Below are 16,470 nucleotides of genomic sequence, written 5' to 3' on the forward strand. Positions count from 1 at the left end.
CCTGGACTAAGGGGTCCTCGGGCGTCCAGCCTGTTAGCCATGGGCCAGACTGATGGGTTGTGAAGATACGAAGACTGAAGAATGCATCCGTGTCCGGATGGGACTCTCCTTGGTGTGGAAGGCAAGCTTGGCGACCAAACACTACAAGAAAACTATTAATCCATGACGGATTTCTCATGACGTTCTCATAAATTGTCACGGAAACCGTCATGGGTCTGCAAGATGCGAATGGACCTCAAGACGATTAACCCATTATGATGGACAACGATGGACCGTCACAAAAACCGTCACTGATCAACCAGCTGGGCCTCACTTTTTTTGTTTATACACCATTTGGACCGTCACGGGTGGCTCCTGCTGTGTGTGCCATTTTGTTTGGCCTATTTGTCAGTCAAATGCAACAGTGAATATGGAAAAAAAGAAATGAAGAGCGCGCGCGAGAAGGGCGATTTTAAGTCGCCAGCGCGGGGAGTGAAAATTTTCGAGCCAGCCCATTTAACAGGTAGAGTCCACACCATCCTAACCCTAGTTGCCCTTCTCCCGTCTCCTCCCATACCCAACCAGCCGCCGCCGCCACTCCACTTTCCCTCCCTGCATCGCTTCATGTCGCCGCCGCCGGCGCCAGCCCCCTCCATCTATCTCTCACCGGATCCCTCCCCGTCTACCCCACCCCATGCCCCTTCCTATTCAGGTCGCGCCCTCGAGCTGCGGCGGCCCAATCCTGCCTCTCGAGATGACGCGGGACTGACTGGCGGGTTTGGAACCCCCCGAGGTCGGGGACGGCGGGCACGGATCCAGCTCTGCGGTGAGCCAACATGAGTGAGGAATCAACCCTCTCCCCCCCCCCAACAAGCCACACACATGCTTCTCCTCTGCTATTTGTTCATCGGGGTTGAGTTTTTACACAGCTTCTTATTTGGCTTGGGGGATTTGCAGGCCAGTCTCGTGGGGATGGTGAGCGGCAAGGCGGAGCTGAACACGGATGTGCTCTTCACGCTAGACAACGGCATCAGCCGCATCAATTTCATCAAATTGTGAGTGCAGCTCGGCAAATGGATTTGTTTTACTTGGGCTCCAGATGTATTTTAGGGGTGCAGTTTTAGAATTTTGTTTGGATTCCATTGCTGGATGTTGGCTATGGGATTTGTCCACTTCTACAACTTCAATCTTCACCGGATTGAAATGTTGTTGGCTGTTAGTACGACAGTGCAAGAAATCCAATAATTGGAATTAAACATGTAGGTTCTTAACCATCTCCACCTAATTCATAAATTGAGTTCCAAGCTGATCGTAGTCTCCTAAAGATTGTATTAATGGGTTGTCCTCCTTCCTGAAAAAAAACTGCACACCACTACCTGCCTGGCCTCGCACTCTTGCTTCCCAAGGTCGAAAAATCGACCCTCCTGTCATGCTGCTGCTGTTGCCAGGAAGCCACACGCCCCTAAAGAGCAACAGGTAAAACTGATGGATGTTGTGACATCGATGTTGCACTGCACACATGTCCAAAGTAATTGCAGTAATATCTTGCACTGTACATCTGTCCATGGCTGGCCTGCGTGACGAGGATGGTTAGATTGATTCACTCCTCTACTTGGTATGCTTTGTTGTTTGCTATCACTAGGATAGTGGGTTATTCCTCCTTATTCTTCTACGTTTCTAATTGATCTTTAAGTTTTGTATTTCATGAAGTTTCAATTGATTCTAGATTTATGTTAAGAGAAAAAAGCACATTTGGGAATGGATTCTGATTTGTATGTATACATTCAAATTTAAGGTGCTACATTGTTCTTCCCCGGGGGAATTGGTGCAAAATCTATACCAAAACAATTTCAAGTCCAGGACTAAAGGTGATGTTCTTTTGTTACAGTTCTTATGTATATATGTAAGAATTTATCTGTAGTAGGCTGATATGTTCAACCAATTTTCCATCCTATTGATACTTTAAGGATATCAGCATCATGCCGGTGTAAGGTACGCACCGTGTCTCTTCCTCCAATTATCCCATCAGTAGCATATCACTATGGCATATGTGTGATGAAATAATCTTCCGTCAAGATATGTTATTCTTACCATCAAGTACTAACCAGCCTTCTCTTTTCACCATATCCTGTAACTTCTGTTAAATTAATTGGTTGTGAAATACCCATTATTCCTTGTAAAGAATCATGATTATTGATCAAGTGAAAAAGTAGAATAGCAGCCGGTTTGATCCAACTTATTTCTGTAGTAAGTTTTATTTCAGAAAGGAGGTGCGTGTTGGTACTGTTTAATCATGTCTACTTCTAAATGTTATAGCTCACTGTTAGAGTTGTAAGCCTGGTAAAAATAAGCTTTACACAGCTACTTTTCATATGTTCAAAGATTATTATTACTCAAAGTACTACTAGATTGTAGTTAGTATGTAGATGTTGTTCAAAATTATTTTTTCTCAAGTGGTCACATTGTACTACGTATTTCTGGCAGCTATATTTATATCAGTTTTGTTTCTGATTTTGTGAAGTGATCTGCATCCAATCACACACACGAACAATATTTGTTCTGAATTGTTATCATAGTCTATCACATTTGACACCCCCAATATCTCCAGTTCACCAGCGAACACGTTAAATTTATATAGTTATTTTAAACTATGATAAAAGGAGTGCCACTGGGATGTGTGGAGTGGAGGAATAATGTTTAGATATATACCTGAATTGATAAGATGTCCAAAGAACATCTAATAACTACATGCATGTAAAACCAGTACAGATTTGTATAGGATGTAGCAGATTTACTGTACTTTGTTTATTTTGCTACCAACTTTAACTGTGGGCTTTTGAACAAGCCAAGTGTGTTTTATACGCTAATTTCAAATAATGAGCATGGCGACATATGCTTAAATGCCTTAAAGGGAATTGTAAATGAAACATTTTTTTAAACTTGTATATAGTATGCTTTTTTAGTGCGTGTTGCCCACATTTTCATGGTACCTTAATATAGTAGTGGTGTCTATCGGATGATTTCTTAGAAAATAAACTAATATTATTACTCTATAGATTCATATGGGAGTTTGCTGTTATAACTTATTATAATTTTGTATGTCTTTTGGATTCCATGCAGGTTGGGTGGTTAGTCCGTGTTACTTGAGATTGAAGTCTTTTAGCAGGAATTACTTGGGTCCGTATAGCTTCCTGGAAGGGTGCTGGTGTTGGGATTAAAATCAGCTAGGACATTTTTTCATGGAAGTCATGTTACTCAAAAAAAATCTCATAGCTCTTTCCAGATATGCTTGTGCTAATTCGATATTAAGCTTTGTTCTGTGAAATCAGACTAAATTGTTGATACTTTGTATTATGATGTGAACAAATGTTAATTTATGAATGAATATAATTTGGTTGTCTTGTTGTAAACTGTGCTGCATTAAGAAAACAAGCTGGACTAGAAAAGGGGCTAATTTGTTGGACTAAAAAATTGGTAGGCTAATGGGCAGGAGCAAAATAATAGCAAATGGGTTGGATTGGACTGAAATTATTGGGCAAGACACTAATTGGGCTGGTTACTACACGAGCCACGCTAGCCTCCACGTCAGGACCACACAGATGCCATGTCAGGTCCACGTAGCTTCCACGTCATGTAAATCAGTGACAATTTGTTCCGTCATAGCCTAGTTTGGGCTGGGCGGGCTTGGGACAGATCCATGACAGCCAACTACCGTCATGGAAGGTACGATGTGAAATTATGGCGCGATATACATGACAGATTTCAAGTCCGTCATGGATGGATGCGCATGACAGTTTTTGGCTGATCTGTGACGGACAAAGACCGTCATGTATTAACAAGTTTCTTGTAGTGAAATATGTAGATTCCTTTCTTTGTAACCAACCTTGTGTAACCCTAGATCCTCCCGGTGTCTATATAAACCGGAGGACTTAGTCTGGAGGGCAGACATTACCATAGCCATACAAGCTAGACCTCTAGGGTTCATCCATTATGATCTCATGGTAGATCAATGATGACCCACAAGAATAGGGGATCTATCGTAGTCCTTTCAATAAGTAAGAGTGTCGAACCCAACGAGGAGCAGAAGGAAATGATAAGCGGTTTTCAACAAGGTATTCTCTGCACTCACTGAAATTATCGGTAATAGATAGTTTTGTGATAAGGTAATTTGTAACGAGTAGCAAGTAATAAGAGTAAATAAGGAGCAGCAAGATGGCCCAATCCTTTTTGTAGCAAAGCACAAGCCTGGAAAAACTCTTATATGAAGTAAAGCGCTCCCGAGGACACATGGGAATTATCGTCAAGCTAGTTTTCATCATGTTCATATGATTCGCGTTCGGTACTTTGATAATTTGATATGTGGGTGGACCGGTGCTTGGGTGCTGTCCTTACCTGGACAAGCATCCCACTTATGATTAACCCCCATTGCAAGCATCCGCAACTACAACAAAAGTATTAAGGTAAACCTAACAATAGCATGAAACATATGGATCCAAATCAGCCCCTTACGAAGCAACACATAAACTAGGGTTTAAGCTTCTGTCACTCTAGCAACCCATCATCTACTTATTACTTCCCAATGCCTCCCTCTAGGCCCAAACAATGGTGAAGTGTCATGTAGTCGGTGTTCACATGACACCACTAGAGGGATGACAACATACATCTCATCAAAATATCGAACGAATACCAAATTCACATGACTACTAATAGCAAGACTTCTCCCATGTACTCGGGAACAAACGTAACTACTCACAAAGCATATTCATGTTCATAATCAGAGGGGTATTAATATGCATAATGGATCTGAACATATGATCTTCCACCAAGTAAACCAACTAGCATCAACTACAAGGAGTAATCAACACTACTAGCAACCCACAGGTACCAATCTGAGGTTTGGATACAAAGATTGGATACAAGAGATGAACTAGGTTTTGAGATGAGATGGCGCTGGTGAAGATGTTGATGGAGATTGACCCCCTTCCGATGAGAGGATCGTTGGTGACGACGATGGTGATGATTTCCCCCTCCCGGAGAGAAGTTTCCCCGGCAGAACAGCTCCGCCGAAGCCCTAGATTGGTTCCACGAAGGTTCCGCCTCGTGACGGTGGAGTCTTGTCCCGAAAGCTTCCTTATGATTTTTTCCTCGACAAAAGACTACATACAGCAGAAGATGGGCATCGGAGGGCCACCAGGGGGCCCACGAGGCAGGGGGGTGCGCCCCCACCCTCGTGGCTGGTGGGTGGCCCCCTCTGGTACTTCTTGCTCTTAGTATTTTTTATATATTCTAGAAATAACTTCTATGAAGTTTCAGGACTTTTGGAGCTGTGCAGAATAGGTCTCTAATATTTGCTCCTTTTCCAGCCCAGAATCCCAGTTGCCGGCATTCTCCCTCTTTATGTAAACCTTGTAAAATAAGAGAGAATAGGCATAAGTATTGTGACATAATGCGTAATAACAACCCATAATGCAATAAATATCGATATAAAAGCATGATGCAAAATGGACGTATCAACTCCCCGAAGCTTAGACCTCGCTTGTCCTCAAGCGAAAGCCGAAATCGAAAAATATGTCCACATGTTTGGAGATAGAGGTGTCGATAAAAATAAAATACGGACATGAGGGCATCATGATCATTCTTAGAACAGCAATATATATATATATTGTCATATGATCTCTTATGCTAAAGTAACAATTCAATCACAATTTTAAGCATGAATCATAAACTTCATTGAGAACCAACAAAGTCTAATCTCAGTCATTGAGGCAATTGCAATTTATCATAACATAGGAAAGAGTCAATATAAGAGCTTTTCAGCAAGTCCACATACTCAACCATCTTTTAGTCTTTCATAATTTCTAACACTAATGCAATATTTATGGGTATGAAGTTTTAATCGGCACAGAGAAAGATATGGGCTTATAGTTTTGCCTCCCAACATTTTACCTCAAGGGTAATGTCAACAATAATAGTTCATGAAGACTCACATCCAATTAGCTATATATATCAAGATCTTTCCAACATATTGTGCTTGCCAAAGGATAAAATGTAAAAAGGAAAGGTTAAGATAACCATGACTCTTATGTAAGTTAGAAGATAAAAGTAAAAGATATGCCCTTCGCAGAGGGAAGCAGAGGTTGTCATGCGCTTTTATAGTTGGATGCACAAAATCTTAATGCGAAAGAACATCACTTTATATTGCCACTTGTGATATGGACCTTTATTATGCAGTCCGTCGCTTTTATTTCTTCCATATCACAAGATCGTATAAAGCTTATTTTCTCCCACACTAATAAGTCATACATATTTAGAGAGCAATTTTTATTGCTTGCACCAATGACAACTTACTTGAAGGATCTTACTCAATCCATAGGTAGATATGGTGGACTCTCATGGCAAAACTGAGTTTAGGGATATTTGGAAGCACAAGTAGTATCTCTACTTGGTGCAAAGAAATTGGCTAGCATGAGAGGGAAAGGCAAGCTCAACATGTTGGACGATCCATGACAATATAATTTATCTCAGATGTAAGAAAACATGACCCATTGCGTCGTCTTCCTTGTCCAACGTCAACTCTTATCATGTCATACTTTAATGAGTGCTCACAATCATAAAAGATGTCCAAGATAGTATATTTATATGTGAACCTCTCTTTCTTTATTACTCCCTATTCATTGCAACGATGACCAAAATTATGTTTGTCAACTCTCAACAACTTTTATTCATCATACTCTTTATATGTGAGCTCATTACTCTCCATAAGATCCATATGATCTCTTTATTTCTTTTTATTTCTTCTCTTTTATTTTATTCCCTCAAGATCATAGCAAAATCATCAAGCCCTTGACTCAACACTAATCTTTATTATATATAGCTCAGGGACTCAATTACATAGAAGGATCATAAAGCAAAACTCACAACTAGATCATACTAAAACTTTATTCTACTAGATCAAGATATTATCAAAAGGATCGAACTAAGAAAAATGGTAAAGATAAAAGTGATGGTGATACGATACCGTGGCACTCCCCCAAGCTTGGCAGTTGCCAAGGGGAGTGCCCCTACCAGATACTCAGTTCTTCTTTTTTGGTGAAGAAGGTGGAGTTGTTGATGATGGATAGTCGCACATCGAGCGTAGGAGGTCCTCCAACTTGCGGATAATGCCCTTGAGTGCGATGATATGCTCCTTCAACAAAATATTTTCACGTGTGAGATACTTGTTTTGTATCCGAGCTAACTTAATCATCTTGAAAGCTTCGATCTCAGTTGGGCTAAGAAGATTGTGATCAAGTTGAAGGATGTCTTCTGCTGCCGGGACTTGGTCCTCCGTGGCCTTCTTGATCCCTTCATCCTTGTTGATCTCCATAGGTTCTTCCCTCTTCAGCTCTATCTTCATTAGCCAAGCATAGTTGTCACCATTGTTGGAGGAGGGGGACGACATGATGCCTGACCTTGACAACCCTGACAGAAAACAGCTCGAAACAAGATCAGGAGATATTTGCGTCATACGGTAGTCAAAACCTTCGGGAGATTGTATAATGAATTTTTACCAACCAAAATAAGTATCATGCAAGAAAACGGAGTCCAGAGAGTGCATGAGGTGCCCACGAGGCAGGGGCGCGCCCTCCACCCTCGTGGAAGCCTCGTGTCCTTTCCGGTCTGCATCTTATTTTCCTATTTTTCCAAATATTCCAAAACGGAGAAAAATTGCCATTACAACTGTTTTGGAGTCGGTTTACTTACTGTACCACATACCTATTCCTTTACGGAGTCTGAAACCGACTCCGTAAAGGAATAGGTATGTGGTACAATAAGTAAACCTCCAGGGTTACAGTTTCAATAATATTGGTTTCAACATTTATGGGATTACCTGAGATATAATGTTTGATTCTTTGACCGTTCACCACCTTTGGATTTGTGCCTTCAAAGTTGTTGATTTTTATGGCACCGGAACGATAGACCTCCTCGATAATGTAAGGACCTTCCCATTTAGAGAGAAGTTTTCCTGCAAAAAATCTTAAATGAGAGTTGTATAACAATACATAATCACCTACATTAAACTTACGCTTTTGTATCCTTTTATCATGCCATCTTTTAACTTGTTCTTTAAACAATTTGGCATTTTCATAGGCTTGGGTTCTCCATTCATCAAGTGAGCTAATGTCAAATAACCTCTTCTCACCGGCAAGTTTGAAATCATAATTGAGCTCTTTAATAGCCCAATATGCCTTATGTTCTAGTTCGAGAGGTAAGTGACATGCTTTTCCATAAACCATTTTATATGGAGACATATACATAGGATTTTTATATGCAGTTCTATAAGCCCATAATGCATCATCAAGTTTCTTGGACCAATTCTTTCTGGATCTATTAACAGTCTTTTGCAAAATTAATTTGAGCTGTCTGTTACTCAATTCTACTTCACCACTAGACTGTGGGTGATAAGGAGATGCACTTATATGATTAATGTCATACTTAGCAAACATTTTATGAAAGGCACCATGAATAAAATGTGAAAGACCATCAGTCATTAAATATATAGGGACTCCAAACCTCGGGAAAACAACTTCTTTAAGCATCTTAATAGAGGTGTTATGATCAGCACTACTAGTTGGAATAGCCTCTACCCACATAGTAGCGTAATCAAAATCAACTAAAATATGTGTATACCCATTAGAGGAAGGAAAATGTCCCATATAATCAAGGAACAATTGTATTTGTGCCCCTAGTTGGGTCACGCTCGACTGATTTGCCCCTATTTTTTCAACAATTGCGGTTTTGCCCAGCTCACTTCACTCTCCTTGTGTTTTTGCCCTTCCGGGGCGGTTCCGACAAATCACGGTTCGCCACGTGGCGAATGCTCACTGGTCGGAACCGCCTTGGAAGGGCAAAAACACAAGGCGAGTGAAGTGAGCTGGGCAAAACCGCAATTGTTGAGAAAATAGGGGCAAATCAGTCGAGCATGACCCAACTAGGGGCACGAATACAAAAATCCCTATAATCAATGCCCCAGACATCAAATGGTTCAATAACAAGTGAATAATTCATAGGCATTTCTTGATGTCTACTAATATTACCAATTCTTTGACATTCATCAAAAGACAAGACAAACTTACGTGCATCCTTGAAGAGAGTAGGCCAATAAAAACCGGATTGCAATACCTTATGTGCAGTTCTATCTCCAGCATGGTGTCCTCCATAAGCCTCAGAGTGACACTTGCGTAGGATATGTTCCTGTTCATGCTCAGGTACACAACGTCTAATAATACCATCTACTCCTTCTTTATAAAGATGTGGGTCATCCCAAAAGTAATGTCTCAAATCATAGAAGAACTTTTTCTTTTGCTGGTATGTGAAACTAGGTGGTATAAACTTAGCGACAATGTAATTAGCATAATCAGCATACCATGGAGTAGTTCGAGAAGCATTTATGACATTTAATTGTTCATCAGAAAAGCTATCATCAATAGGTAGTGGGTCATCAAGAACATTCTCTAACCTAGACAAGTTGTCTGCAACGGGGTTCTCAGCTCCCTTTCTATCAATAATATGCAAATCAAATTCTAGTAGCAGGAGAACCCATCTAATAAGTCTAGGTTTAGCATCTTTCTTTTCCATAAGGTATTTAATAGCAGCATGATCAGTGTGAATAGTTACTTTAGAATCAATAATATAAGGTCTGAACTTATCACAAGCAAAAACAAGTGCTAAAAATTCTTTTTCAGTAGTAGCATAATTTCTCTGGGCATTGTCTAGAGTTTTACTAGCATATTGAATACCATTTAATTTCTTATCAACTCTTTTCCCTAGAACAACACCTACAGCATAATCACTAGCATCACACATAATTTCGAAGGTTAAATTCCAATCAGGTGGCTGAACAATAGGTGCAGAAATTAATGCTTTCTTAAGAATTTCAAATGCTTCTACACAATCATCATCAAAGACGAAATGAATATCTTTTTGTAATAGATTAGTCAGAGGCCGAGAAATTTTTGTGAAGTCCTTAATGAACCTCTTATAAAAACCGGCGTGACCGAGGAAACTTCTTATACCTTTAATGTCCTTGGGACATGGCATCTTTTCAATAGCATCAACTTTAGCTTTATCAACTTCAATGCGTCTTTCAGAAATTTTATGCCCCAAGACAATACCTTCATTAACCATAAAGTGGCATTTCTCCCAATTCAGAACAAGATTAGTTTCTTCATATCTCTACAAAACTCGATTAAGGTTGCTCAAGCAATCATCAAAAGAGGATCCATAAACGGAGAAATCGTACATGAAAACCTCACAAATCTTTTCACAAAGTCGGAGAATATAGCCATCATGCATCTTTGAAAGGTAGCAGGTGCATTACATAACCCAAAAGGCATACGTCTACAAGCAAAAGTACCAAAAGGGCAAGTAAAAGTGGTCTTTGCTTGATCATCAGCTGACACAAGTATTTGAGAGAAACTAGAGTAACCATCTAGAAAGCAAAAATGTGTATGTTTGGATAATCTTTCTAACATTTGATCAATAAAAGGTAAGGGGTAATGATCTTTTTAGTAGCCTAATTTAATTTGCGAAAATCAATTACAATCCTATAACCTGTAATAATTCTTTGCGGAATCAATTCATCTTTATCATTAGGACCAATAGTAATACCTCCCTTCTTAGGGACACAATGGACAGGACTTACCAACTGACTATCAGCAACGGGATAAATTATACCTGCCTCAAGGAGCTTTAATATTAGCTTTCTTACCACTTCTTTCATCTTAGGATTCGACCATCGTTGGTGATCAATAACTGGTTTGGCATCTTTTTCCAAATTTATTTTGTGTTGACATAGAGTGGGACTAATGCCCTTAAGATCATCAAGAGTATATCCAATAGCAGCACGGTGCTTCTTCAGAGTTTTCAATATTTTTTCTTCTTCATGCTCTGAAAGGTTAGCACTAATAAGAACAGGATATATCTTCTTTTCATCAAGATAAGCATATTTAAGGGTATCAGGTAATGGTTTAAGCTCAAACACGGGATCACCCTTGGGTGGAGGAGGGTCCCCTAGGATTTCAACATGCAAATTGTGTTTCAGAATGGGTCCTTGTTTAAAGAATACTTCATCTATTTCCCTTCTTTCATTCATAAACATATCATTCTCATGGTCTAGCAAATATTGTTCTGAAGGATCATTAGGAGACACATCAATAGAAGCAAGACCAATAATTTCGTCTTTGCTAGGCAATTCTTCATCATGGGGTTGTCTATGAAATTTAGCAAAATTAAACTCATGAGACATATCCCCTAAACCAGCAGAAACAATATCCTCATTGCAGTCTATCTTCGCATTAACAGTATTCAAGAAGGGTCTACCAAATATAATGGGACAAAAGCTATCTTGTGGGGAACCAGGAATAAGAAAATCTGTAGGATATTTAATCTTGCCACACAAGACTTCAGCATCTCTAACAATCCCAATTGGTGAAATAGTATCTCTATTACCAAGCTTAATGGTAACATCCATATCTTCTATCTCAGTTGGTGCAATATCATGCATAATTTCTTTGTATAAGGAAATAGGTATTGCACTAGCACTAGTACCCATATCACACAAGCCATGATAACAATGATCTCCTATTTTAACAGAAATAACAAGCATTCCTACCATAGGTCTATGTTTATCTTTAGTACCAGGTTTATCAATTCTAGCAGTCTCATCACAGAAATAAATAACATGCCCATCAATATTATCAACCAAGAGATCTTTAACAATAGCAATATTAGGTTCAACTTTAACTTGCTCAAGAGGTGTATAAGTTCTAATATTACTTTTACGAACCACAGTTGAAGCTTTAGCATGATCCTTTATTCGAACAGGGAAAGGTGGTTTCTCAACATAAGAAGTAGGAACAATAGGATCATTATAAGCGATAGTTTTTTCTTCAACTTTAATAGGTGCAACTACTTTTGTTTCAATGGGAGGATTATATTTAAACCACTTCTCCTTAGGGAGATCAACATGAGTAGCAAAGGATTCACAGAAAGAAGCTACTATCTCAGAGTCAAGTCCATATTTAGTGCTAAATTTACGGAAAACATCGGTATCCATAAAAGATTTAACACAATAAAACGTAGGTGTTATACCTGACTCCTTACCTTTGTCGAGATCCCAATCTTCAGAGTTGCGTTTAATTATCTCCAATAAATTCCATTTGAATTCAATAGTCTTCATCATAAAGGAACCAGTACAAGAAGTATCGAGCATGGAGCGATTGCCGTCATAAAGCCGAGCATAAATTTTTTGAATAATCATTTCTCTTGAGAGCTCATGACTGGGGCATGAATATAACATTGACTTAAGCCTCCCCCAAGCTTGAGCGATGCTTTCTCCTTCGCGAGGCCAAAAATTATATATATAATTACGATCACGATGAACAAGATGCATAGGATAAAATTTTGGATGAAATTCCAATTTCAATCGCTTATAGTCCCATGATCCCATATCATCACATAGCCTATACCATGTCAATGCATCTCCCTTTAAAGACAAAGGGGAGACTTTCTTCTTGATAACATCATTGGGCATACCTGCAAGCTTAAATAATCCACAAACTTCATCCACATAGATTAAGTGTAAGTCGGGATGCAATGTTCCATCTCCTGCAAAAGGATTAGCTAGCAGTTTCTCTACCATAGCCGAAGGAATTTTGAAGTAAACATTTCCATTTTCAGTAGATTGAGGAGCAACAATTTTCTCTACCGGTCGGGGTGAAGATACCCCGAGCAAGCCCCTCAAAGGATTACTTTCCATAGTAACAAGTGATAGTAAATTTCAGCACACTATATAAATTTTTCCTTACCAAATTCCACCTACCAAAGGCGCTTCACTCCCCGGCAATGGCGCCAGAAAAGAGTCTTCATGACCCAAAAGTATAGGGGATCTATCGTAGTGCTTTCGATAAGTAAGAGTGTTGAACCCAACGAGGAGCAGAAGGAAATGATAAGCGGTTTTCAGCAAGGTATTCTCTGCAATCACTGAAATTATCGGTAACAGATAGTTTTGTGATAAGGTAATTTGTAACGAGTAGCAAGTAATAAAAGTAAATAAGGTGCAGCAAGATGGCCCAATCCTTTTTGTAGCAAAGGACTGATACATCCATTTTGCATCATGCTTTTATATCGATATTTATTGCATTATGGGCTGTTATTACACATTATGTCACAATACTTATGCCTATTCTCTCTTATTTTACAAGGTTTATATGAAGAGGGAGAATGCCGGCAGCTGGGATTCTGGGCTCGAAAAGGAGCAAATATTAGAGACCTAATCTGCACAGCTCCAAAAGTACTGAAACTTCACGGAAGACGTTTTCAGAATATATAAAAAAATACTCAGCGGAAGAGATTCACCAGGGGGGCCACACCCTGCCCACGAGGGTGGGGGGCGCACCCCCTACCTCATGGGCCCCCTGGTGGCCCTTCGATGGCCATCTTCTTCTATATGAAGTCTTTTGATGGGAAAAAAAGAAGCCATCTTCTCGGACGAAACTCCGCTGCCACGAGGCAGAACCTTGGCGGAACCAATCTAGGGCTCTGGCGGAGCTGTTCTGCTGGGGAAACTTCCCTCTCGAATGGGGAAATCATCGCCATCGTCATCACCAACACTCCTCTCATCGGGAGAGGGCAATCTCCATCAACATCTTCATCAGCACCATCTCCTCTCAAAACCCTAGTTCATCTCTTGTATCCAATTCTTGTCTCCAAGTCCAGGATTGGTGCTAGTAGGTTGCTAGTAGTGTTAATTACTCCTTGTAGTTGATGCTAGTTGGTTTATTTGGTGGAAGATCAAATGTTCAGATCCTATATGCATATTAATACCCCTCTGATTATGGACATGTTTATGCTTTGTGAGTAGTGACGTTTGTTCCTGAGGACATGGGAGAAGTCTTGCTATTAGTAGTCATGTGAATTTGGTATTCGTTCGATATTTTGATGAGATGTATGTTGTCTGTCCTCTAGTGGTGTTATGTGAACGTCGACTACATGACACTTCACCATTATTTGGGCCTAGAGGAAGGCATTGGGAAGTAATAAGTAGATGATGGGTTGCTAGAGTGACAAAAGCTTAAACCCTAGTTTATGCGTTGCTTCGTAAGGGGCTGATTTGGATCCATATGTTTCAAGTTATGGTTTGGTTTACCTTAATACTTTTGTTGTAGTTGTGGATGCTTGCAATAGAGGTTAATCATAAGTGGGATGCTTGTCCAAGTAAGGACATTACCCAAGCACCGGTCCACCCACATACCAAATTATCAAAGTACCGAACGCGAATCATATGAGCGTGATGAAAACTAGCTTGATGATATTCCCATGTGTCCTCGGGAGCGCTTTTCCCTATATAAGAGTTTGTCCAGGCTTGTCATTTGCTACAGAAAGGATTGGGCCACCTTGTTGCACTTTATTTACTTTTGTTACTTGTTGCTCATTACAAATTATCATATAAAAAAACTATCTGTTACCACTTGTTTTAGTACTTGCAGAGAATACCTTGTTGGAAGCCACTTATCATTTTCTTCTGCTCTGTAACGCCCCGAGACCGATGTGCTAGGTGTCGTCCAGTTATTCGCTGTTGTTGCCATGTCTTTTGCTTGGGTCTTGCATCTTGTCATGTCATCATGTGCATTGCATCATCATGTTTTCGAAACTTGCATCCGTCCCGGTCTCCTCATTCCATCCGTTGTCCGTTATGAGCCCAGACACACTTGCATGCGCCCGCGGCATGTCTGAAATATTATTTTATAAGTGGCCGGAAATGTTCTCGAATTGGGTTGATAGTTGGTGTATGGTCTTATTATAGTGTAGATAGATCGCCTGTCAAGTTTCATCGCATTCGGAGTTCGTCTGATAGCCCAACCGTTAAACTATAGTGGCATTATAGCCGGGCAAACGTCGGACGTTTTCGGTCTCCGGAAATAGTTGCTGGGCTGCACTCCTCTCCTCTCATCTCAGCCCAACCTCTCTTCACAGCCCACTAGCCCACCTATCTAACCCCCCTCCACTCCGGGTTGTCCGATCGAGATCGAACGGCTCCGGAACGGACTAAACCCCCCAACCCTAGCTCCTCCCGCTATATATAGCAGCCCCCCTTTCCATTTTTGGCCTTCTCCTTCCTCCTCCTCGAAATCCGCACCCCCAATCATCAGCCAGCCGCCTCCCACCTCCTCTCCTCTATTTCCACCGCCGGCCACCTCGTCCCTGCCACTTGGCGCCATCCTGGTGGCCAGCCGCCACCACGCAGGACGCCCGCAGCCAACGGGAAGCCGCCATGTCGCCTCCCCGCGCCCCACATCGCCCCGCGCCGCCAGGCCCGCTCCAGGCCCGCCCGGGCCCCGATCTGGGCTCTAAGGCCCGCACCGCGCCGCCCCTGCTCCCCGAGCTCCAGATCGGGAGAGGGAGATCCCGATCCGAGCTCCTCCGCCGTGTTGCCCCGTCGTCCGCGCTCGCCGGCGACGAGCGCCGCCCATTGCAGACCTCCAGAAAGCCAGCCTCGCCGCCCCGCCTCTCTACTTCCTTCTCCTCCCTCCTTCGACCTCTCCCTCTTAATTCTCCCTCTCTCGCAGGTGCCCGCCGCCGCCGCCTAGGGAGCTCGTCGTTGGCCCCGTCTTCGCCAGATCTGGCCGGGATCCACCGGATCCGGGGCCCTGTGACCCGTTCCCGGCCTCTCCAGCTTCGCCGAACCCCGCCGTCGCCGGAGTTTTGTCACGCTGCCCCCTTGTTCTTCTGCCCGTGAGGCGCACGGGAGAAGGACGATGCCGACGCTCGCCCCTCTCGCCCGCATGGGCCACCGCACGCCCTGGCCTGGCCCAGCTCCCCACTCGGTCTCCAAGGCCCAGCTCCTCTTCGCCAGATCCGCCGGCCCACCACTCTGCTTCCCCTTCGGCCCGTTGGCCCAGTGTGAGAAGCCACCATTTACCCTCGCCCTGTGCGCTGCATACTATCCTGCGCCCATGCTCTGTTCCAGATTCGTCCCGTTGTGTTTTTTTCCTGGTCCTGCGAATTTTGCTAATTTCCTGAGACTGCAGTTTTGCAGAAAACCCCTTCATGATCATGCATATTGTAACTCACAAACGATGCATCATACTAAAATAAACTTAATATGAAAAATGCTTAGAATTGCATCTAGTTTAATAATTTGTCATTTTCATCCATGGTTAAAATGATTAAATTGCTTTTTGTGTAGATTTACTCTTATGACATGCTAAAATGCTTTATTTCATAACTAAATAACTGTAACTCGGATTTTAATAATCTCTATATGTAAATGGGGTGGAATTTTGCCTACTTTAACATGGTGGCATCACTTTGCATGTTTAACAACTATAAAATTTGATTTAGGGCAGAACAGTACCATAACCAAAGTATGCTCATGAGGAGTTTCCGGAAATGTTGTCCGTTGCTTCCGGTCTCATTTAAACTTGACTAGATGGGTAGTTTTCTTTGCTT

Source organism: Triticum aestivum, chromosome 3A (genome assembly GCF_018294505.1).
Source record: "Triticum aestivum cultivar Chinese Spring chromosome 3A, IWGSC CS RefSeq v2.1, whole genome shotgun sequence".
NCBI lineage: Eukaryota > Viridiplantae > Streptophyta > Magnoliopsida > Poales > Poaceae > Triticum > Triticum aestivum.